The following is a 12029-nucleotide window of genomic DNA, read 5'->3' as shown; positions in this document are numbered from 1 at the left end:
ACTATGAAAATTGTAGATTCACACTGAAGGCATCAAAACTATGTATTAACACATGTGGAATTATACATAACAAAAAAGTGTGAAACAACTGAAAATATGTTTCATATTCTAGGTTCTTCAAAGTAGCCACCTTTTGCTTTGATTACTGCTTGGCACACTCTTGGCATTCTCTTGATGAGCTTCAAGAGGTAGTCACCTGGCGCAGCACCCCATCACTCTCATTCTTGGTCAAATAACCCTTACACAGCCTGGAGGTTTGTTTGGGGTCATTGTCCCGTTGAAAAATAAATGATGGTCCAACTAAACGCAAACCGGATGGAATAGCATGCCGCTACAAGATGCTGTGGTAGCCATGCTGGTTCAGTATGCCTTCAATTTTGAATAAATCCCCAACAGTGTCACCAGCAAAGCACCCCCACACCATCACACCTCCTCCTCCATGCTTCACGGTGGGAACCAGGCATGTAGAGTCCATCCGTTCACCTTTTCTGCGTCGCACAAAGACACGGGGGTTGGAACCAAAGATCTCAAGTTTGGACTCATCAGACCAAAGCACAGATTTCCACTGGTCTAATGTCCATTCCTTGTGTTCTTTAGCCCAAACAAGTCTCTTCTGCTTGTTGCCTTTCTTTAGCAGTGGTTTCCTAGCAGATATTCTACCATAAAGGCCTGATTCACACAGTCTCCTCTTAACAGTTCTAGAGATGTGTCTGCTGCAAAAGGTGGCTACTTTGAAAAACCTAGAATATGAAATATATTTTCAGTTGTTTCACACTTTTTTGTTACGTATAATTCCACATGTGTTAATTCATAGTTTTGATGTCTTCAGTGTGAATCTACAATTTTCATAGTCATGAAAATAAAGAAAACTCTTTGAATGAGAAGGTGTGTCCAAACTTTTGGTCTGTACTGTATTATATATATATATATATATATATATATATATATATATATATATATATATATATATATTGTTTGGAAGATTGAACTGGACTTCAGTAGGGATGAGCTTAATGTGGGATGAGCTTTATGTTTAAGTCGAACATGAGTTCGGCTCGAACATTGGCTGTTCGCCCGTTCGCTGAACAGCGAACAATTTGGGGTGTTCGTGGCCATTTCTAAAAGCCACAGAACATTCTATAAAAGTCTATGGGAGAAATCAAAAGTGGTAATTTTAAAGGTAAATATGCAAGTTATTGTCATAAAAAGTGTTTGGGGACCTGGGTCCTGCCTCAGGGGACATTTATCAATGCAAAAAAAGTTTTAAAAACTGACGTTTTTTTGAGAGCAGTGATTTTAATAATGCTTAAAGTGAAACAATAAAAGTGAAATATTCCTTTAAATTTCGTACCTTGGGGGTGTCTATAGTATGCCTATAAAGTAACGCATTTTCCCAGTGCTTAGAAAATTCTCTGCACAAAATGACATTTCTAAAGGAAAAAAGTCATTTAAAACTACTCACGGCTATAATAAATTGTCGGGTCCCGGCAATACAGATAAAAGTAATTGAAAAAAAACAGCATGGGTTCCCCACTTAGTCCATTACCAGGACCTTTAGGTCTGGTATAAATATTAAGGAAAACCCCAAACCAAATTCCATATCAGACCCTTCAGGTTTGGTATGGATATTAAGGGGAACTCTGCGCCATTTAAAAAAAAATGGCGTGGGGTCCCCCCAAAAAATCCACACCAGACTCTTCAGGTCTGGTATGGATTTTAAGGGGAACCTCGCACCAAAAAAAATGGTGTGGGGTTCTCCCCAAAAATCCATATCAGACCCTTATCCAAGCACGCAACCTGGCAAGCCGCTGGAAAAGAGGGGGGACGAGAGAGTGCCCCCCTCCTGAACCGTACCAGGCCACATGCCCTCAACATGGGAAGGATGTCCCCATGTTGATGGGGACAAGGAACTCCTCCCCACAACCCTTGCCCGGTGGTTGCGGGGGTCTGCGGGAAGGGGACTTATTGGAATCTGGAAGCCCCCTTTAACAAAGGGGACCCCCAGATCCCGCCCCCCCCCCAGGTGAATTGGTAACAGGGTACAATCCCCTACCTTTCACAAAAAAGTTTCATAATGTTAAAAACCACAGAAGACAGTTTGGGACAAGTCCTTTATTAAAAAGAAAAAAAGAAAAGAAAAAAAAAGGTTCCAACGATGTAATCCACCCTCGAGCGATACAGAAAAAAACGCCGCTAAGAACGATACCGCCTCATAGGAGGCGCCCGGCCGAATGACGCTCTGCCGGGGGCGCGCAGCGGCTCAATATCCTGAAGACGTCATATAACGTCCAGTCAGGATATTGAAACCACTTTGCCGCCATCATTTTGCTATATGCCGGGTGGCAAGTGGTTAACCAAGGAAGGGTATCACTCAAACACAACATTTTCTGCATTAATCAATGGCTAACATGGTACAACGCTCTATTATATCACGAGAAAAACACTTCACACATGTGCGAATACTTCTGAAAAAGGAGGATGAAGAGGCTGAATGGGACACACACATACACCACCATAGCCAGGGGACACATTAGTGATTGGACAAGGTTTTCTAACCTCTCTGCCTTATTGCCTCAACACTGTCCGGTAGAAACATGTGCTCATTTGTCACATACAGGTGGGACTATGCTTATTTTAGGTATATGGTCACATTAAATGAAACCAGTACAAAAAAAAATATAAGCTGCCATGTATGCTACTCACTGGAGGCATCTTCACCACCAACACTGTAGAAGGTCTTGGCTGGCTAGTGATGGACCTCCCTTAACCTGACCTCTTTCTGCTATTTAGAGGCTGATATCAAGACCGTTTCAGGTTCTCACACCAGCCAAGCTGATTTTTTTTTTCTTTTATCGTTCATACATAATTGTATTAATGTTTGCATTTTCTTCAATTACCTTGGAATTCAGCTGTTTTTAGATATGAATAGTGCTTGTGTTTTTGTGTTATAGCTAATGTTTTTTTTTTTGTTGTTTTTTACATAGGGAAACCTCTTCTTTCCACTAGGGTCCTGGACTTCCATCTATGTAACAGCAGCAGCCAGAGGAAAATCAATAATTTGGGGAGCAGAAAACTTACTAGCAGCTGGGTCCTTTGCTGTTCAACATGCATTGACCGCTATTACAATCTATGAAATGTTGGTTAATTTGACTGCAGTTGTTCACACACAAGAAGCCATCGCTGGGGGTTATAACACCATAGAAATAGTGCTTGAATTCCTCAGGAATTGTATTCACTACAGAACACAGGCCTGTAAAGTAAATATATTACTCATTATAGTGTGCTTTGTAGAGGTGAAAAAATACAAAATATATTAATTTAGAATAAGAATATCTTCTGGAGATTTAAAAAGAGTGGACACATGCTCCGATGATCTCCAAACATGTGCACACTTTAGGATCAATTTATGTAATAGTCAATGAACTAAGGATGTATTGGATGCAAATAGGGATGCCACTTTTTCCCTCAAGTCAAACCCGAACACGTTAGTGGCACACAGCAATTTTTTTTAGCATATACTATAGGATTGTAACAGACCTGGGACACCTTTGGACACTCCAAAGAGAATAGTATTGTGGTGCGCCTAGTGCCTTCTCACCCTCCTGTCAGGCCCTCTTCCGAGTCACATTCCTGTCTGAATATTGTGTCCGGGTTTCAGGTGGACTGAAACCCAGACACATGATTTAAAACCCAGACTGTCCGGGTAAATCCTGGACAGGTGGCAGCCCTAGATGCAAACCGAGTCAAGATTTGGAAAATGCAAAATAAAAAACCTCCAAATAAAATAAGCCTTTACTATTTTAATAAAGACTGAGGGCCAGATTCTCAGAGCAAGTACGCCGGCGTATCTACTGATACACCGGCATACTTTCAAATTTGCCGCGTCCTATCTTTAGTTTGAATCCTCAAACCAAAATACGACGGCTTCTGGCTTAGATCCGACAGGCGTAAGGCTTCGTACGCCTTCGGATCGTAGGTGCAATACTTTGGCGCCCGCTGGGTGGAGTTTGCGTCGTTTTCCGCGTCGGGTATGCTAATTAGCTTTTTCCGTTGATCCACAAAAGTATGTGCGGCCGTTGCATTCTCTTACGTCATTGCTAGTTGGCTTTTCTTGGCGTATAGTTAAAGCTGCTATTTCGTGGCGTATAGATAGACTTGCCATGTTAAAGTATGTCCGTCGTTCCTGCGTCAAATTAAATTTTTTTTTTTTGCGTAAGTCGTCCGTGAATAGGAAAGGACGTAACTCACGTCGAAGTTCAAAAAATTACGTCGGTGCGACGTCATTTCGCGCAAAGCACGGCGGGAAATTTCAAAACGGAGCATGCGCAGTTCAATCGGCGCGGGGACGCGCTTCATTTAAATGAATCACGCCCCCTACCCACCCAATTTGAAATACACGCCGAGAGATACACTACGCCGCCGTAACTTACGGCGCAAAATCTTCCTGAATTCGACTTAGAGCCAGGTAAGATACGGCAGCATAGCGTATCTCTGATACGCTGCGCCTGGGCAATTCTATGTGAATCTGGCCCTGAATACTCAAATGTGTTTCATTAGTTTAGTCATGTTTTTAAGATTGTTAAAGCTGAGGTTCACCCTAATAACAATTATATCAGACCAACTTCCTTATACTTGTAACAAGTACAGTCCGGAATGTTTTTTAGGCTGTATGTACCTTGTAATCTATGGTTGCAACCCAGCTTCCGGGTAGTTCTCCCGCGGGAGTAGGCGTTTCTCTGCCGAGGAGGAATGTAATCTGGGAGGTCGCCCAGAAGATTGACGTCCGTATAGAGCCGACTCACAGCTCTGCACGTTCGGCTTCTTTCGGAAACGCTGTGACTCGTGCGCGCCTACGCAATACGGAGGGCGGGGCCTTATTCGCCGGGGGGAACGGACGTCAATCATCTGGGCGACCTCCCAGATGACATTCCTCCTCGGCAGAGAAACGCCTACTCCCGCGGAAGCCAGGTTGCAAACATAGATTACAAGGTACGTACAGGTTAAAAAAAAAAAAAAATTGCGGACTGTACTTGTTACAAGTATAAGGAAGTTGGTCTGATATAATTGTTATTAGGGTGAACCTCCGCTTTAAGGTTTGCACTTAGAATATGTAGTTATCACATATAATATAATATTGAAAACACAATTATATATATATATATATATATATATATATATATATATATATTTTTTTTTTTTTTGTGTGTGTTTACCCCTCAAAAAGGGAGGTAAACCTGAATCACAGATACATAAGAAGGCACAGAGGAAATATAACAAATATCACAATTATATAGCACTAGGAATACATATATATTAATACATTCTTTATAGTCACAAACACTTTTCTACGCTCTCCCCTCCCCCTCGCCCCTCCCCTTCTCCTTTTTTTTTTCTTCTTGGGGAGGACTCTGAGAAACTGACATATAGTAAAGGAAGGTAGTATTGATCTACCTTTAAGTGTCAAGGCATGTTAAATGTTATATGTAAAGATTTTTTTTTGTTAACAAAGAGAGATTAAACAAAAAAAAGAATATGTAGTTATCATATGTAATTTCATATATGTATAGTTAGTAGACACGTGCACACTGAAATATTTTGTTTTGGAATTTAATTTTCGTCCGAAAAATAAATGTATTTAGTTACTCCCGAAATTCGTTTTTATTTATTTTGTTTCGTTAAAAAATGCATTCATCTGAAAATCGTAATTAAGGTTGAATCTGTCATTGAAGGCTTATGGTTTCTGTCAAATGTTCTAAGAAGATTTGACGGAGCAGCTAAACAGTACAACGTCGTAATCATACATTTCCGGTCGAATGTTCCGCCTACAAGCTATAGAAGAATTCTAATGTTGTATGACACAAGTAATAATTATATTTATAAAATTATTATTACTAGTCAACCAACATTCAAATTCTTCTATAGCCTATGGGCCGAGCATTTGACCAGAAATGTACGATTGCCGTGCCGTACAGTTTAGCTGCTTGTCAAATCTTCTTAGAACTTTCGAAAAAGACACCATAAGCCTTCAATGACAGATTCGACGTTTGTATGTTTTTTGCTGCTTCGTCGAATCTTCATCGTTCATGTTGAATGGTCTACCCCAACACTGTCTATATAATGTTGAATCTTTTCTCTCTATGTCAAATCTTTCCTGTCTATGTCGAATCTTGTCTCTCTATGTAGAATAATCTTGGACTAATAGAGTTAAGGTTAGGCACATTCGACCGCAGGTTTGATAGACACAGTTTACTATTGTCAGTGTCATGTCAAATCTCCTATCTGTATTGAACTGTTATAGCAACAAAAACAAAAATAAAGCAATTTTTTATGTCGGATCTTTCGGATTTCGGATTCTGCGCGTTCGTTTTCGTTTGTTAAAACGATAACGAAAATACCCGAAATTCGGACGAAAATGCATTCGGATGAAAATGAATGCGCATGTCTAATAGTTAGTAATTTAAGCATAATCAGTATGTGCCACACTGCTACACATTGATATTACCTGATACATCAAAGTCTTCTCTGTTGATTGTGGGTCTACTTGAATTGAAGCACAAAATCCCTTTAATAGAAGACATTTCTAGGTAAATATTAAGATATAAAAAATAGACATGACAAAAAAATACTTAAATTATAATCATCATCTAAGTTAGTTCAAACAAAACTATAAAATTTGAAAAAGAAAAAAGAAGACAACTCAAAGGTGCAAAAAGTAAACACAATGTAATAAAGACAATCTTAAAGCGGAGGTTCACCCAAATAAAAAATTTCTCAGAACAACTTCTTTAGACTTCATTCCGGCTTCCGGGTACTTCTCCCTGCGGGAGTAGGCGTTTCCAAGCTGAGGAGGCATGTCATCTGGGAGGTCGCCCAGATGATTGACGTCTTTTCAGCAAAAGTTCCCCCCGGTGGATAAGGCCCCGCCCCCGTATTGCGTAGGCGCGTCCGATTCACGGCGTTTCCGAAAGAAGCCGAACATGCAGATCTGCTAGTCGGCTCTATACGGCGCCTGCCGGAATGAAAAGATAGATTATAAGGTATGTACAGCGTAAAAAAAAAAAAAAATTGCGGACTGTACATGTTAGATGTCTAAAGAAGTTGTTCTGAGAAAAATGTTATTTGGGTGAACCTCCGCTTTAATTTCAATGCTTTCTTTTTTATTTTATTTTATTTTACCTTTAACACTGGTTTTCTTCAGGTGGGGGAAGTTTTGGCAGCAGGATCCACATTTTGGACCTTTTGTATCAATAAAACTCATGCATTGCTATACGAATGAAGCAACAAAAGTGTCCAAAGAATAAATGATAAAGAATTGCTGCAACTACCTCACAAGTGTACTCAATCACTCCAAAAAATAATAATTCTAAATGAATGGTGCACTGTTCATATACAACTGTTGATTGTTGACCCCCTTAATAACTGATTTGTGCAAATAAATTATCAACAAATAAAGCTAATGAAATGTGCACAAAAACAATCACAATGCCCCCCTCTGGTGTATTTAAAGGGGTTGTAAAGGCTCGTCTTTTATTTTCTAAATTGGTTCCTTTAAGCTAGTGCATTGTTGGTTCACTTACATTTTCCTTAGATTTCCCTTCTAAATGTTTTTTTTCTTTGTTTGAATTTCTCACTTCCTGTTTCTCCTCAGTAAGCTTGCCCCCATCATCCGAGCGGTGGAAAGTCATTTAGAACAGCTTACTGAGGAGGAACAGGAAGTGAGAAATTCAGACAAAGAAAACAAAGAAAAAAAACATTTAGAAGGGAAATCGAAGGAAAAGGTAAGTGAACCAACAATGTACTAGCTTAAAGTAACCTATTTAGAAAATAAAAATTAACCTTCACAAACCCCTTTAACCGTATTTTGGTGTTTTTTTGTTTTGTGTGTGTTAAATACAACAGAGAAGGACATTGTGATTGTTTTTGTGCACATTTTAGACCTATTACCATTTTTCTGTATATTCTTTTGTAGCACCAGGAGGTTCTTTGTTTTTTGCCTGAAATAAAACTATAAAAACATTTTTCAAGACACTTCCTTAAAGTAAATACAGTAACAATCCATTGCTATAAATAAGTAACTATAGACATCACTAAATCTAGAGGCACAGAAGGTGTAGTTCTATTTGCAATATGATTTGTTACGGCAAGTCATCATTTTGAAGGTCATATCTCAATGCCTGATTGGTTATATATTAGTTACACCAGTAAAATGGTGACTTCTGATCTATTCTGAAATCAGACATAATTGCATTATTGTCCCAGGGAAGCTGCATACCCATTTTCAAATATTGCAGGATTTTTTGCTTGTTTTTGTTTTTATAAAAAAAAAATAAGCTCACCTTCCCCTAATATGTCCATTGTGCAGTTTAATTCCTTTAAAGATTCATAAATTATTTTCACAGCTTGTGCATATTCCTCTATAATGTTTTTAGAACTGACCCTCAAGTATGCCTCATGATCAACACGAATACTTCCCTTGCTATAAAAGCAAAATTAAGAAAGAAATAACAATTTTTAAATATAACGCAAAAAATAAAAAGACAAAAAGTTTATTCATATAATACTAATTGCAATTATTAATATTTCAAAATAGATGCTTTTAGGTTAAAACAGCAGGTGGACTAGCATAAATTGTGGGCAACAATGTATAAATGTAAATAGAAAAATGCAGCACTAAAATTTTCATAATAGCGAAGAAAAAGTTAATCCATCCCGGGAAACACCCAATAGGTGAAGAAATGTTGACTTAAGGTGAAAATAAAACGGTAAAATAAAAAATGCCACACAAAATGCCACACAAATATGGGTTAAATTACAAAAATTTATAATGATAATTCTTCTTATAAGTTATATTATTTAACGACTCAGTAAAATGCTTCTGGCTACAGGTATTAGCTAGGCATGATTTCAAAGATAATTTCCATCATCTTTTTACAATTTTTTTTTAAACAACATCTGAAAAGACTAAGGCCTAGATCCACAGAAGAATTACGCCGGCGTATCTACTGATACGCCGCATAATTTCAAATTTTGCGCGTCGTATCTTTGTTTTGTATCTACAAAACAAGATACGACGACATCTCGGATGGATCCGACAGGCGTACGTCATAGTACGCCGTCGGATCTTAGATGCAATTTTTCGGCGGCCGCTAGGTGGCGTTTCCGTCGATTTCAGTATGCAAATTAGCTAGTTACGGCGATCCACGAACGTACGTCCGGCCGGCGCATTTTTTTACGTCGTTTGCGTTCGGCTTTTTCCGGCGTATAGTTAAAGCTGCTATATGGTGGCGTACTCAATGTTAATTATGGCCGTCATTCCCGTCTTGCATTTTGAATTTTTTACGTTGTTTGCGTAAGTCGTTCGCGAATAGGGATTTGCGTAGAATGACATCACCGTCTTAACCATTGGCTTGTTCCGGTTTCTTTTCGAGCATGCGCACTGGGATACCCCCACGGACGGCGCATGTGCAGTTAAAAAAAAACGTAGTTTACGTCGGGTCACGACGTATTTGCATAAAACACACCCCCATCACAGAGATTTGAATGCCACGCCATTACGCCGTCAAAGATACACTACGCCGCCGTAACTTACGACGCTCATTCTTTGTAGATTTGAAAAAAAAAAAAATAATAAGTTATGGCGGCGTAGTGTATCTTAGATACGCTGCGCCCAGCGGAGAGAAGCGCTGAGGTACGTGGATCTGGCCCTAAGTCTTTCTAATGAACACTTCATAATTCCTAAACCCTCACAGGGCAGGTTAAAAGCTTTACAGTATCAATCAGTTTGTAAAAAAATACAACTGAGTTTCCTACCTAATTGAGAGTATTCTGACTTCTTCAAAATAGGGGACTTTAACATTATAGAAAATATTCATCTGTAAACAATAACAAATGAAATAAATGTGCTATATCATACAAAATGTAATAATATAATTTTCAGAACAACATTTCTGAACTAAACAGATATTTGCAGCAAATTGATAAGCAGTGCTAACATAGAGATGCTGTAGTTGTTACAATTAAATAAAAATGTAAACTTCAATACAGTGAAATGTTTCGATGTATAATAATACTATGACAACTACTAACATACAAATGACAACAACATCAAAATGAATGATGATGACGATAATGAAACTATTAATAAGAAGATAAATAAACATCTGAATAAAAAGATATGAATCATATTAATGTATATAGAATTAAGCTTCAAGGGTTGTTACATTTATTGGCTGTGCAAAGCACCCCATTTATATTATACATCTGACATTAAAGCTTAGATGTACCTGCTCTATGAATCTTGTTGTGAAGCTTTTATACAAGCTTGTCTCAAAGTTGCTCAGATCCTCTGTAAATTCTTCATTTACAACGTAAACTGTAACTTTGACAATAATGAGTACTTTGTCTGTAATGAGATACCGAGCTGCTTAATAGAGTATCAAACTTTAAAGTTCCGCTATACATAAATTCTAAATGGTTTATATTAAGTATGTTTTAATAACACCAATATATATAAAAAAAATGAAAGCACTATGCAAACTGTTGATTTTATAGAAATCCTGCCTAATAATTAAAATAATAATAATAAAATACAAAACAAAAATAAATACTGCGCTTCCCTAAAACCTCTATATGGGCAGCCAACACAACAAATGGATATTTGTAATGAACTAGATAAATAAAAGTGCAGCGCCTGTGGAAAACTCCTATAGCAGGAGTTTATAAACAATCATAAAGTGACAATAAACAAATTTAAAGGTATCACCGTGATTAAGTGATCAACAACTTAATATACGTGACATATATATAGGTGTCCATACAAGTGGAAGAAATCTGATTAGGACAATCTGGTGGTATAAATGTGGAAAATTTCCTTTCAGAGAAACGTGATCCCTCCGGAAAAGATAAAGGTGAGATACCCTTACCAGATAGGGTGGACCCAAACTACACCTTACGGTGGTGGGTCATACGTGCATAAAAGGCCGATTGCCCGATCTGGTCAATGCTGTGATGATACTCCTTACTTCCACTGAATTGGAAATCTACTCGGCAGGATGCTGTATGAATCCACCACCAGGGGACTCACTCCACTCCAATTAAGGATACAGACAGTGGGTGAGGCAGACCAGCTAGTACTAGATCCAATGGGCTCCAACCATGGGGGAAAACAGGAAAAGACAAGGAGAACAACTCCTCATAGCGTAAAAAAGCTTAAAATTTATTTTTAAAAAAGTAAAAAAAGACCAAACATTAAATCCGGAAAAATGTCAAAATAAAAATAATAGTAATCTCAAACCACCACATCCAAATTGACATCAATATGCAATTTGCAATATGCCCCTGTGGAAGTCTCTTTAGACGAAACCGGTCGGGCACGTATATCGGTCCATACCACCATTACACTGCGCAAATTGCATATTGATGTCATTTTGGATGCGGTGGTTTGAGATTACTATTATTTTTATTTTGACATTTTTCCGGATTTAATGTTTGGTCTTTTTTAACTTTTTTAAAAATAAATGTTAAGCTTTTTTAAGCTATGAGGATTTGTTCTCCTTGTTTTCCACATTTATACCACAAGATTGTCCTAATCGGATTTCTTCCACTTGTATGGACACATATATATGTCACGTATATTAAGTTGTTGATCACTTATTCACGGTGATACGTTTGAATTTGTTTATTGTCACTTTATGATTGTTTATAAACTCCTGCTATAGGAGTTTTCCACTTTTATTTAAATAATAAAATACAGAGTGCAGAGAACAGGAGGAGCACCGACAACCATGAAAATACACTGCAATGCTCCTCCTGTTCTCTGCTCTCTGTCTATGGGTGGTCAGGTCCCTTGGTTATCTGTTTCCGGGTCCTGTGTCCTGAGGTTGTGGCAGCATTTTACTATCCTAAGTGAAAAAAGAATTCCAGAAAAATGAATTCCAAATCTTTTGGAAGAAACCTGTTGTGTCAGAGAGCACTTGCAGCAGGCTGATCGGTGGAGCCGGGGGTATATAAGAAATTTCCGTACCCAGGCA

Source organism: Rana temporaria, chromosome 3 (assembly GCF_905171775.1).
Source record: "Rana temporaria chromosome 3, aRanTem1.1, whole genome shotgun sequence".
Taxonomy (NCBI): Eukaryota; Metazoa; Chordata; class Amphibia; order Anura; family Ranidae; genus Rana; species Rana temporaria.
Note: the sequence above shows the minus strand (reverse complement) of the source record.